The following is a 13,902-nucleotide window of genomic DNA, read 5'->3' as shown; positions in this document are numbered from 1 at the left end:
GCTTTCTTCGCTGGAGGTAGTGCCCTACTCGTGTAAAAAAAAAGCACGATTTAGGACTAACCCTGTTAGGTAACCTAGTACACTAGATGGAGCTCTTTGCTCGTGAAACCGCGCGTTTCTTGCAAAAGAATTCTCGCTTCTGATTGGTCCAAATTCTTTGATTCTTTTTCTGTTAACAGCAGCCATGAGAATAGTTCCTGCTGCAGGGCTTATTCTTTAATTGTATTATTTTCTAATTATACTTCATGCGGCTTCCGGGGATAAATACATATTATTAGAGGGTAATATGCAGAAAATATAAAAATAAAATGTAAATAAATTAAATAAATTAAATAAATTAAATAAATTAAATAAATAACTAACTAAATAAATAAACAAACTTATTACTGTTATCATTCCATCTGCAATATTGGAATAAATTCTCTCTTTTACTTTAGTTGTACTTTAACCAAATGAAGATGATGATGATGATGATGATGATGATGATATTCTTCTTCTTCTTCTTCTTCTTCTTCTTCTTCTTCTTCTTCTTCTTCTTCTTCTTCTTATTATTATTATTATTATTATTATTGGAAGCGGTGGTTAAATACTATTTAAGTATTTTTTACTTTAAACTTCTTTTTAAATAATATTAATATTATTATTGTTATTTTCATGATTATTGAATTATTACTTTTAAAAAGTATTCAATAAATCAATAAAAATATAATTAAATAAAATATTTTATTTTAAAATATTTTAATATTTTTACTTTAACATATTTTTATTAAATAATATTTATATTATTATTATTATTATAATTATTAATTTATTACTTTTATAAATATAAAAAACTTTAAAAAAATCAATAAATAATAATTTAAATATTTCATTAAATAACTTTTTTCTTTTTAAATATTCTATTAAAGGTATATTACTTTTTCAAGAATTTTATAATAATAATAATAATAATAATAATAATAATAATAATAATAATAATAATAATAATAATGATTATTATTATTATTATTATTATGATTATTTTAATGTCTTGAATGTTCAAGAAAAAGGAATATTCCCATTATCCAACACTCAGACATTTGTTTGCAGATCCACTAGTATTTAGGATACAAGATAAAGTTTATGTAATCATCAGGTCAAAAACACGAGTGACAAATACCACAAGATGTACTTGCTAAATTTGGTAGGATCTGGACAATAATATCAACTTTAATCTGTCATCTTACCACAAAAATACATATTTCAGTGTGGCCCTTTTATGTTCTATATTCCCTTATTTTCAGTGAAATTGTAGCTAAAACAAAGTTACAAGGTTTCTTTAGTTCCAGCCTCAGGTAGACCCTTAAAACTTTGATGTAAAACCTATCAACTGATGTTTATTCTGAAACAAATAATAAAAAACCCCTACAATTTTAGAAATAAACCGAAATGATCACAATCCATGTAAAGTTAATCAAGTAAAGTTTATAAGGAACTTTATCAAATCCAAAAAAACCAAACAAACAAAAAAAAACATGCTTGTGGTTTGTACTAGTTGTGATATTTAGTGCAACAGTACGCAGGTTTGAACTTTGAGAACTTCGACTTCTCCTTGCACTTCCTATTGCCATATTTGAGCATGAGGAAGTGACCTGGTTACCTTCATGGGAAGAAAAGTTCAAAGGTCCTGTGGGCAAAAAGTGATTATGCACAACATGGGCTAAAATAATTGTGGGTTTTCTTATTAAAACCTAATGAATGGCCCTTATATCCATTATCAACCCTCATTGAGGGCTGCATTGTACCTCACAGAAGTGTAATTTTACACTGGTATATTATATTTCATGAGCCGGGAAATGAACTAGGGCGATGCGAGAGCATATCAATCTTGAACAGTGTTGAAACCGTTGCGTGATTGTGGGACATGCAATCATATGGAATGAAGCAAACTTTCTCATGCAGGTCTCAACAGCTCCGAGTGTCCAAGTTTATCCTACTGATATCTAGGATGAAAAGAAAAGCAGATTTTATATTGACTTAACTTCTTGGAAAGTATGCAGGAATTCCCATAAGTCAGTGTGTGTTTGTTTAAGTGTGTGTGTGTGTGTGTGTGTGTGTGTGTGTGTGTGTGTGTGTGTGTGTGTGTGTGTGTGTGCCATTGCCTGGGCATGAAATTCAACCTAAATTTTTGAATGATTGCGTGTGACTATTTTATAATCCCTTTGTTTACCAGGTTATTATAGAGAACATGATTGCATAATAAGGAAGTGCTAGGGTTTGTTGAAATAATCCTTAATTAACAAGGCAAATGAAAGAACAAATATGTTTATGTGTTATCTATTTGAGCAGTTTGTGACTATTAGGACAATAAACACATTCATTTGTACATTCATTTATTTGTCCCTGTTTTCTGTGTTGTATTAGCATTATTTTAATTCCAGAGTGTTGATTACATAATGGTTGAACTGAGTTTTGACAGGAGTCATGAAGTGGTGGACGATAAATGTCCATAAAGACAATAAAGCCTTTTGTGTATCTGTACTGTACTGAAGTATAATCATTTGGGGAAACTTTAACTTCACTACATTTTGCAAAATCAGCCGTTACTTTTTAATTATGAGTGGATAAAAACTTAAGCAGTCAAACACGCAGCAAGTCACCAATCAGGGTAGAGTTTTGATCCACCAATCAGGGTAGAGTTTTGATCCACCAATCAGGGTAGAGTTTTGATCCACCAATTAGGGTAGAGTTTTGATTGGCGCTTGGTGGTATCTACTTAGCATGAACGTACAGTTCAGCATCAGTAAAACAGCAAGCAGAACATTTTTAAAGGAATAAATGATGGAAGAAACTCCTGACTCGAATCTGCCACAGCACCCGTGGTTTTATTCGCACGATATTTTTGAAGCAGTCGAAAAGAACGTTTTGTCCTCATGATCATTTTAATACATTTTAATCAGTGTTTGACTCATTAATATCATTCTATTAACAGAACGGTGTGTTAAGAGTAACGTTAGAGTCTTTTCACATAAATAAATAAAAGAGTTGATTAAGCAAAGAGACTTGTTGCATAAATTATCATAGGAACATTATAGCCATAATAAATCAGAGACAAACTTACACTTCTAAAGAACGTATTCATTTTTATCACCACATTATCTGTGTAAAGCTGCTTTGAGACAATGTTCGCTTTCGTAAAAGCGCAATACAAATACAAATGAATTGAATTGAATTAAATCGTAGTACTTTGGATACTTAAGTACATTTGAAGGCAAATACTTTTGAGTGAAAAATGCACTTTTGCTTTTACTGAAGTAACATTTGATCTTGTACATTGTGGTAGTTCATGGAAAGGGGAGATGAACACATTCACTTTGAAAGCCACAGGCAACTCCCTCTAACTTTCACAACATTTGATGTTCCCTTGTGAAATGCTCTCTGTCATGGGTTTTCCAAGCCTGATCCAAGGAACACAATGTACGCATGCTCTTTCTTAGGCACCACACAGAAATGTAAAACAATGGGTTTGAATTAAGACTGGGTTCAATCCTTATAATGAACATTTGTGCATTGGCAGTTGAAAAACCCAATGAGCTCAGGACTATGCAAAGCTGAGCTACGACAAACACTATCTCTACAAACCATCTGGTGTTGTTTGTTCCCTCTTTTTCAAACAAGAATCAAACCGAAGTGTCGACGCGGCTAAAAACAATCATATGCCGTGTCATCGAAATTGCCTGACTATTCAAATGTGTAGGCTAAAAAAAGGTCCACCGGCTGCCTTCCCATGTCCCTACTTCCTCCTGGGGTCTTTGCATGGAAAAGTCAAAAATATTAGGGCACGTTTCTATTTTTTAGAAGGAATAGAAGGAATGAAAAGAAGAACAAGACTTGAGGGAGAGATGAGGAAGTTGGTAAAGACCCTAAGGGTGTAAGTGAAAGATGATATGAGTCAGTTTTTAAAAGAGGATATTTTAACACACGGGGGTTAAAAAAGAGAGTGAAGGAGATATATCGCAAAACACATTAAAGTGTGTACAGTACATGTGTCAGCTCAGCACATTCTTTGAGTGAGACTGCAATTTCTGAGTAATGTCAATTCATAGTGTCCTATCATCTTGTATTTTTAATAGGCTTTAAAAAAAAAAGTGACACCACATCATTGCTAGGAAGCTCCACAGGGCCAGGAAGTGCTGTTGCAAGAAGAAGTGGGAGTTCCCACCCAATGTAACATTGACGCTACTTGAGTCAACCACAGAGACTATGCGGCAGTCACTCTCGGCCATAACCCTGCTCATGTTGAAAGTTACTCTTTGAATGCTGATCCTCAGGCCTGGTTAATGTTTGGCAGGATGATTATGCAACACTCGGTAGAAACTGGCCCCAGATCAGTTCTGCATTCTACATATAATAGGGGAAATTCAGATCTATCTATGCAATGTACACATACATCACATTGTGCTTTATTTTATTATTGCTGCAATAAACGTCAGTATGGGAGAGAGAGCGGTGTTTCTGCTTTTATGTCTTTTCTTCGGCCTGTTTCACCGTGACGATGTTATACAGCCTGTGAAATGATTCACACAAAAACTAGAATCCCACGCCATTTAATTCTAGTTCAGAAGTTCCTGTTCCCATTTTCAGTCTCCGTAATGAAATTAAATGTAATGAAAGATTCGTGTTAGTAAACATGGCTGTTCACAGCTTAAAGATTTTGTGCATACTGAGTGTAATGATGATGATAAAACAGCGTTTCCCATAATACCAAAAAAAATCTTTTTTACAGAGCAAAAGATCTAATCGTATGAACCACGTCACGGATTTAACATTTTGGAAGGATATAAAAAAACAAAACAAAAAAAACCTGAGACTCATCAGGACATGCCTTATTCACAGTTTCTGGTATTCATAGATTTGCTGGTAATAACCATCATCTGGTCATTACAAATATGACTTTGCAGTTCACTATGATTCACAGATCGTAAGAAAGGTCCCCTGGGAGACAAACTTCTCAGCTATATGTCATGTTTTTGTTCCGTCATAATCATTTCGATAAAATCACCTGCCTGTTAAAAAAAAAAAAGATATTATATAAAATATATTATTTTTAAACGGTTGCAAAAGTTACTTCTTCTTCTAGCAGCGGACGTGTCTGTTGCTTCATGGACGTACAAATGATTTTGGTAAATGAGAACACGCCTATACTATTTTCGAGTAGTTTCAGTGCAAATGTCACCCTCTTCATATTTCTTTCTGTTTCAGTTCAACTATTAGAGCGTCCTCTTAATGCGCCTGTGTGATATAAAAGATGAGAAAAAAAACACAAACAAACCTGTTGCATTATGAAATGGAAACTTTTCATTGACTCAATAGGTTGTGTGTTTTGTTTTCTATGCAAAAGCTATGGTTAGAGTATCTTGTTGAGTTTAAGGGAAACGTGCAACAAAAAAAAAGACCCTTTTAGTTCAGCTTGCGCAATTTACATGCTGCAGTGCAAGCAAATTATATACAGTATGTGTGTGTGTGTGTGTGTGTGTGTGTGTGTGTGTGTGTGTGTGTATATGTTTATGTAAGAACACTTTTACTGTTTTCATAATTGGAAATTTGACAAGGCTTGAACCATAACGCGGACTGTCACGCCATCATTTGAATATTTAGACCTGTGTCCTGAAGGATACAATAAACAGAAAAGCATGAAAAAATAGCCGCTTGGGTGTACATAAAAAAACAAGCTTTGTCACGAAAAGGCAAAAGAGCGAGGCATTTCAAAATGAACGAACCTTCTAATGCACTGATCCAAACAAATGCAATTACGAACGCCATTGACCTTGAATGCTTATCTGGTACAAGGTATTTACAATATTTGTAAAACGGGTCCTGTATTTTTAGTGAGCTACAGCTTCACTCAGTAAACTTTCATACAATGTGTACATTCCAACAAGTCACATGTAACAGTGGAAGACCACCAGGGAGGTTTCCTCTGGAACTTGTCATTTGGACTTTCCATGTGAATGTTTCCATGCTTGATAATAAAGTGGACGTTGCATGAAGGGTAAAAGATCCCCCCTTTTCTCTATATCATGTAAATCCTCTGGCCTTTTTTCTCAACTCGAGTTAACAAGGTATCCGGCACCGTGATCGCAGAGCTAATCCGCGGTTCTGCTTCCTCACTTTCCATTTCATGCAGAACTTGTGGAAAACACACACATCATTATTCATTAGCATTTGTAACATACCAATTTAGTAAATGTCAAAAGATGGTAAATATCAAATATTTAAGTATAAATGTATCGGTAGTAATTTTTTTGAAAAACTATCTCTTACCATAAGATGTGAACTAACTGTCAAACCTCCTCCATTTCTTTAACACCATATGCAAAAGTATTGGGATGCCTGACTTTTCCAGGCATATGTTGTTCTTTCCCAAACTTTTTCCAAGGCAATACTGTATGCAGGATGTCTTTGGATGCTGTAACATTACATTGTCTAGGAGACCCAAACCTGTTCCAACATGACAGTGCCCCTGTAAACAAATCCATGACTCCATGAAGATATGCTTTATATTGTCTGGAGTGGAATATCTTAAGCGGCCTGCTATAAAGCTCTGATCTCAACACTGCTAAACATTCCTTTGGAATGAATTGGAATGCTGACTGCACCCCAGGCCTCCTCACCTGACCTACATCAGATGGGATGTTCAAAAAGCACATACAGATTTTATTGGTCAGGTGTCCACAAACTTATGTCCATATTGTGTATTGTATTGTACATGTTGCTTGGTGTGTAGGTTTGGACATGTTAAAACTTGAACCTGGAATTTTTTGTTGGTATGAACAGTGACATAGTTTTTATGCATACTAAAGTATACTAGGGCCAATTACGGTTTCTACAAGTCATGCACGTAACATCGCTAGGATCTTTTTTTTTATATAAAAGAACGAATATTAAGCTAGGAAATACATTCTGAATCTGCTTGATCCTTTCTGATGCCCTTCTTTTAGAATTCTCATTAACTAAAAACCACTCCCTGCTGCCAAGGTTGCCTCCACATGATCAGCCTAAAGTTACATGAGATTACTGTGGATGGTTCCACTTTAAAACCATGAAGATGGATTTGGACTGTAATAATTCTAAACAGTTTGCTCCAGTGGTTTGGGGCTACAACTGCCACAAACTGTTTTGTTTTTAAGTGTCAATCAATGAACAGTTTGTAACCTTAGCTGTGATGAAGCCATAATAAACGGATATTAGGAAGATGAGAATAGGTTCTTTTTCGTGTCTGGTTCCTTATACCATCTAAGGGATTTTTCCTTCACCACTGGCTCGTTTACTAGGAAAAACTAATTAGGGACAAATTTATTAATAAAAAAATTATTTTAATCTATGTTTCTGTAAAGAAATAAAAATGTTTATTTTTTTTTTTTAAATATAGAAATAAACTAAATTGAAATACGTTAAAAGGCCAAGTGTTTTTAACTACCTGACCATGTGTTTAATAAACGATCATAATAATGTAGTTCTACTTTTGCTGTTATGACGTACAATGTTCTGGGAAGGATTTCTGACAAATTTTGGTGTGTGGCTTTGGGAATTTGTGCTCAGCCTCAAGGCCATTAGTGAGATCATGCACTGATGTTGATTGGGTCTGGAAGGTCCGAGAAGCAGTCTGTCTTTCGGTTCATCCCATAGATTCTCAATGATGCCATGATTAGGGTTAGGGTTTGTGCAGCGTACTCAGGTTTTCAGACTCCCACTTTGGCAACCCTTAGCAGCATGGTCATGTTTGTGCCTCTTAGCTCCAATGAGGGGAAACTGTAACACTAAAACTTACAAAGATATCCTATACAGTAGTGTAGTTCCAACTTTTTGACAACAGTTTGGGGAAGAAACACGGTGGAAGTGCTACACCTACAAACTGTATGGACGTGATATCTACAAAATTTTAGCTATAAAGCGTTTGCTGTTACATAATGCACAAAACCTTCCACGATTCAGCCTGATGCTTCTGCTTAGAGTTTCAGCATTTGTGACTTACATTCGGCAAAACGCAAAAAAAAATGTGTTTATTTCCCTGAGTGAAAATTGTCACCTAAATATATCAGAGTTGTTGCTGTAGCCATAATCACAGAAATAAACAGAATGTGAACATAGTCAATACACAGCTCTAGGAAAAGACGGTTGAACAGATGTTCACTATGTTGCAAAGTCTTTTGGTTCCTTAAATCTGGGTCCTCAAGTCATCAGGGAGTTTTTCTCAGGCCTCACATTACCATTAAAATATCAGTAAGGCATCTGATTCCAAAGCATAATCCTTCAGCTTTTCAAAGTCAGTCAGGCTTACTGCTCATCATAGAAACAGTAAGCATAGTAACTGTAGTACTGTAGTGACCCGTGGCGCCGTAGGAACCAAACAGCTCTACTGAGCCCACCTTGATGTGCCTGATACAAATTTGGATTTATTAGAAAATAACGTTTGGCATATATTTATTTGATTATGTGAAAAGGCTTTGCGGTCCGGCTGGGCTTATTTTGCGATCCGGATTTGGACCGGAGTCCACCAGTTGGTGACCCCTGCTATAGAGTAATGCTAGGTGAAATATATCTTATTAGTAGGGCTGTAAATCTCAAATCCACTTTTAGAACATTTCCTTCAACCTGTCTCTGACTCATTGGCTTTTGTACCAGAAAGTCTTTTGTATTGGCTGCATTAGACATGTTCTTGGTTTTGACCAAGAGTTTGTAAAGAAGAGTTTGTGCTCTGTTATTCTATGCCTAATTGTATAAATGGAGCCAAAAAGCTGAAGTAAAAGTTTGGAAATTATACTTATTCTACTTAATGTACTTGTTACATTGTATTTATGTTTTTTTCTATAGATCAAGCCAGTTCAAGTCTATGCTCTGGCTGGGCCGCTCGGGGAAACACCAGAGGTGGTACAAATGAAGTACAAATACTTTGTTACTGTACTTAAGTAGATTCTCAAAAGCTGTCCATGCCCATGTTGATTAGAATATTAAAAACATGAAAAGTATCAATTTAAGGTACATTTCGAACAGATAAAAATTTGCAAATAAGATGCGATTAATTATGAGTTAACTTATGACTGTCAGAGAACCACCAGCCACGCCTCCCTCCAAGGCTCACACTTTCGCTCAGCCTCTCCCTGCTACTAATCACCTAAACCTGTCCTGCTCCCACTAATCACCTACACCTGTTCTCCATTTACCTGTCTTCTTTATAAGGTCCCTGTTCTCCTTTACTAACGGTCTGATGTCCCAGTTTCGACCATAGATCACCTAGATGTCCTACCATTCTGGTTTCCTGTGCTTCCTACCTCGCTGGTTTCCTGTGCTTCCTACCTCGCTGGTTTCCTGTGCTTCCTACCTCGCTGGTTTCCTGTGCTTCCTACCTCGCTGGTTCCCTGTGCTTCCTACCTCGCTGGTTCCCCGTGCTTCCTACCTCGCTGGTTCCCCGTGCTTCCTACCTCGCTGGTTCCCCGTGCTTCCTACCCCTCTGGTTCCCTGTGCTTCCATGCTCCCTGTGCTTCCATGCTCCCTGTGCTTCCATGCTTCCTGGCTATGCTTCTAAGAAAGCATTCAGTTAAGTGTGCCTTTTTGCTACAGTCTCTTCTCAAGCTCACCTGTGTTTGTATGTTGAGGACAAATAGACATTCTGTATTCCCCCGGTTTCTGACGCCTGGTCTATCTGTGATCATGACAATCATGCGATTAATCGTATTAAATATTTTAAGCGATTGACAGCCCTAATATTAATATGAAGTGAGGTCCAGTTACCAGCGTGACACTAAAACAGGTCGTAGTAATGGCTTCTTTTTACTTAAGAAGAGCCCAAACGTCTTTACTTTAACTTGAGTAAAAAAGTGTAGTCAGTACTTCAACTTTTACCAGAGTATTTTAAAACATCTACTTAAATGAAGGATGTGTACTTTTGCCACCTCTGGAAAACACACATCTTTGTGCCTCTATGTGTCTCTATGTTAAGGCCTAAAAACTTAATTTAGTTTTGGCAGATAATAAAAAATGTTTAATGCCCTGAGAGTCTTTTAGATCCTTTTGCCATTTTGGCAAACCGCAAATGAGCAGTCATGTGCTTATTATTGAGGAGCTGATTCAGTGTAGCTGCTCTACCATAAAGTAGAAAAATTATTATAATTTTTTTTTAATGGCTGCCTTTTGGGAATGTTTCGTTCAAACCCCTGGACTTCTTACAAAGTGATCTTTCATTTGTTATCACTTCCCCGACTAAATCCCTCTGTTCCTTTTCAAATCCTTTCTGACAGTATGATCTTTAATAAGCCAGAATACGTATCTCATAGATGATTAAAAGGACACTGGGTATACCTAAGCATGAAATGTATTTTTAATGTGTACATAAAGCCTACTTTTGCTTTCATAATGAAGGTTTAAACATAGCAAAATGCAGAATAGTTGACTAGTTTTTTCAAAGCATTATATAGGGGTTTACAGGAAATTTTAAGTGTAAAGACCTATTGTGTATCTTCTCAACAGTAACAATCAGTAGTCAATAAACAGTAATGCTTGGAGAACAGTGGCTCTATTTGAATATGGTTAAAAAAATACGAAGAAAACAAAACACCGTACCTTTAAGACCATTGTATGAGGCATATGTGTTCCCATGGTGGCTTTAAAGTAACTTTATAGCCAACACCTGTGCTGTGGGGTCTGGTTACAGTCTACATAACCTTCCCTACCTGTTAATAAGTTAATCATCAACCATAGCTTGAGCATGGAACTATTAAACTTCTTCTAATGGTCAAATTATTAAATGCGCTTATGTATTAAATTGAAAGCTGGCGATTTGCTAAACCAGTTATTTTGCTTCATGGATGAATGAATAACTCTGTGTAATTCTTAAGAAAAACAGCTAAAAAGGAAATGGAAATAGTTTAGATTAGGGTACTTTCCAAACTTGCTTTGGTTGTCGTCCAATGAAGCATTTGGAGACAGTATAGTTATAGTGAATAGTTCCATGTTATATGGAGATACAGACAAGTCTGTGATCAGATACTGGCTGTAAGAATTTGTGCTGTGCTCACTGATGACAGCAGATTTTAAAATGCAGGACATTAATAAGTAGTAATGGGCACCTGACTTTTCCCGCCAAAGGTGGTTCAACAGTTCCACAAACTGTTACTAGAAAGTTGGAGGAACACAACTGTGTAGGATGTCTTTGTATGTGGTGGCATTATATTTTTCTTTCACTTAAACTACGAGACCCAAACGTGTTCCAGCATGACAGTGCTGCTGGGCACAAAACTAGGCTCCATAAAGATATAGTTTACATGGTTTAGAGTGGAAGATCATAATTAGCCTGCTATTGATGCCTGACCTCAACCCTACTAAATGCCTTTGGGATGAATTGGAACAACACGCTAGGCCTCCTCACTCTACATCACTGCCTGTTTTTTTTCTAAAGCCCTTGTGGCTGAATGAGCACAAATCTCCACAATCACACTCCAAAATCTAGTAAAACTGAAAAAATCTGAAAAGTGAAGCTTATTATAACAGTAAATGGGGATTAAATGTGGAATTGGATGTTCAAAAAGCACATACCCATCTTACTATCAGGTCTTCTCAAACCTTTAGTATATTATTCCAATAATATAATCATGACGAGATGTCAGATAACTGAAGAAACAACGATGAAGGACTTTTACCTCAGCCGATTAGATATAATCGTGCTAATCATTGAAATAAGATCTTGTTTACAGTTGTAAGTTGTGTTTTTTTTTTTTTTTTTTTTTTTTTTTTACAGTGCTGTACAACTTGGATTAAGTTACAAATGTAGACATACACAATGTGTCTTTTGGTGGAAATAGATAGAAATGCAAATTTCCCCATTTCCACCAGATCTCTATCAATAAATACTGGCTCATTAGGACCATCAGTCTAAAAACTCTGTTGACAGGGAATATAATTAGAAATGCAAGTGGGAGATCCATGCAAAAAAGAAACATTCCCGCTGTAGTTTTGAGAACTGCATTTAATCTGAAATTTGTCCAGGTAAAGCGGCTTCCTAGACTGGCTTACATATAGTCAGGGAGGTAAAACTGAATTTACATTTACAGAAAAAATCCAATGACAGATTTCTTCTCTTTGTTTCCATACAACTAAAATAACTTTGCATTTCTTGCATTTTATTTCCTATTTGTGCCAGCATGAAACTACACCCATGCAAAGGACAATAGCATTTTTTCTACCACCCTGTCCTGACTAACTAGTCATTTATCAACTTTCGCTTGAGTCCCAGCCAACAAAAATACCTGCTGAAGGATCACGAGGGCATTTGATGCACCTGTAACTCTGTGAAATGTCAATCCGTTTGAGTTTTTTTTATGCTCTCGTCTTAAATTTTCCCAAAGTACTGAAAAGCAAATTAACTTTCCTTATAAAAACATTGTCACAGTCTTTTATTTACACCTTCAATTATGGACACTTTTATTATTATTCGGTGTGCATTTTCCTCCTGTATAAAAAGGGAAGTGTTGGTTTTACAGTAAGCTGAAACTTGTTATATAAAACAATTTTAGACTGTCTTACCTTTTATTCAGGTGTTTTTAGATGATTATTTAAGCAATACATTTTTGGCTTATTCACATATGATGGTTAAATAGTTCTCTAATATACTTGATGTATGAATCCTGATGTTCCTGGAGCACCTCCTCCCCTGTCCTGTACATTTCAGGGTTAACACACCTAATTCCGCTAATCAGTTTATGATTAGCCATTGCTGAGCTGAAATGTACATGTATATATAGCAGGGAATATATATTCACACTATTTGGTAGAGCAACTTACAACTCAGAAGTTGAGGGTCTTGTCCAAGGGCCCAGCAATGGCAGCATGGTGGTGCTAGAATTTGAACTCATGACTCTCCAAACCAAAGGCGTTAACCACTGAGCTACCACCTTCATGCTTATATAGTTAAGCTCTCCTTTACTTTCTCTAAAAAAATTTCAATGTGGTGTACACAATGATACCAACCAGTGACTACATGTATTCATTTAAATAAGATGAATGACTAATCACAAGATTGAAGAAGACATGTAGTACTAATTAAAGGAAAGTAACAAAAAAACCTATTATCTAATGAGGTTATACACTATGTGGACAAAGTTTTGTGGACACCTGATTGGTATGTGCTCTCTCAACAACCCATTCCACATTTAGTCATCATCTGCTGATATAATATCTTCCATTCTTCTGGAAAGATGTTCCACTAGATTTTAGAGTGTTCATGCAGATTTGATGTGGGTGTGGTGAGGAGGCCTGGGGTGCAGTCAGCCCTCCAACTGGTTCCAAAGGTGTTCAGTAGGGTTGAGGTCAGCCATATGCTTTACCCATGTAAAGCATATCTTCATGGAGTTGGGCTCTGTGCACAGGGCCATTGTCATGCTGGAAGAGGTTTGGGGCTCCAAGTTTAAGTAAAGGGAAAATTTAATATAACCAAATACAAAGATCCTATACAACTGTGCACCTCCAACTTTGGGTAACAGGTTGGGGAAGAACTAACCAATTCAAAAAACATGATTTGCAGAACATTGCATTGCATACTCCAAGAATATGGTTGAGCAAGACAGTGTTGGTGTTTATTTTATGCTTTCTGCTTTCTGCACATGGTAACCGTCCACCGACTTGAGATCTTAACATCATGAGACATCATGTCTGCGACCCGGAGATGCAGTCAGTTTGCAGGCGAACTGTGGCACGTTCATCACAAACAACTTGCACAGTAAAAACAGTGTACCCTTGGATAGCATATTATTATTACATTTTTCATATTAACAGATTTTGTTTCTAGATTTGTATAAGATTTCCTATAATCATTTTTTTATTTAATTGTAGTTGTAAAATACAACATATAATAAAATATATCTATGAATG

This window comes from Silurus aristotelis, assembly GCF_946808225.1.
Source record: "Silurus aristotelis genome assembly, chromosome: 20".
In the NCBI taxonomy this organism is placed as follows: Eukaryota; Metazoa; Chordata; class Actinopteri; order Siluriformes; family Siluridae; genus Silurus; species Silurus aristotelis.
The sequence above is the reverse complement of the archived record's forward strand: the minus strand, read 5'-3'. Positions refer to the sequence as shown.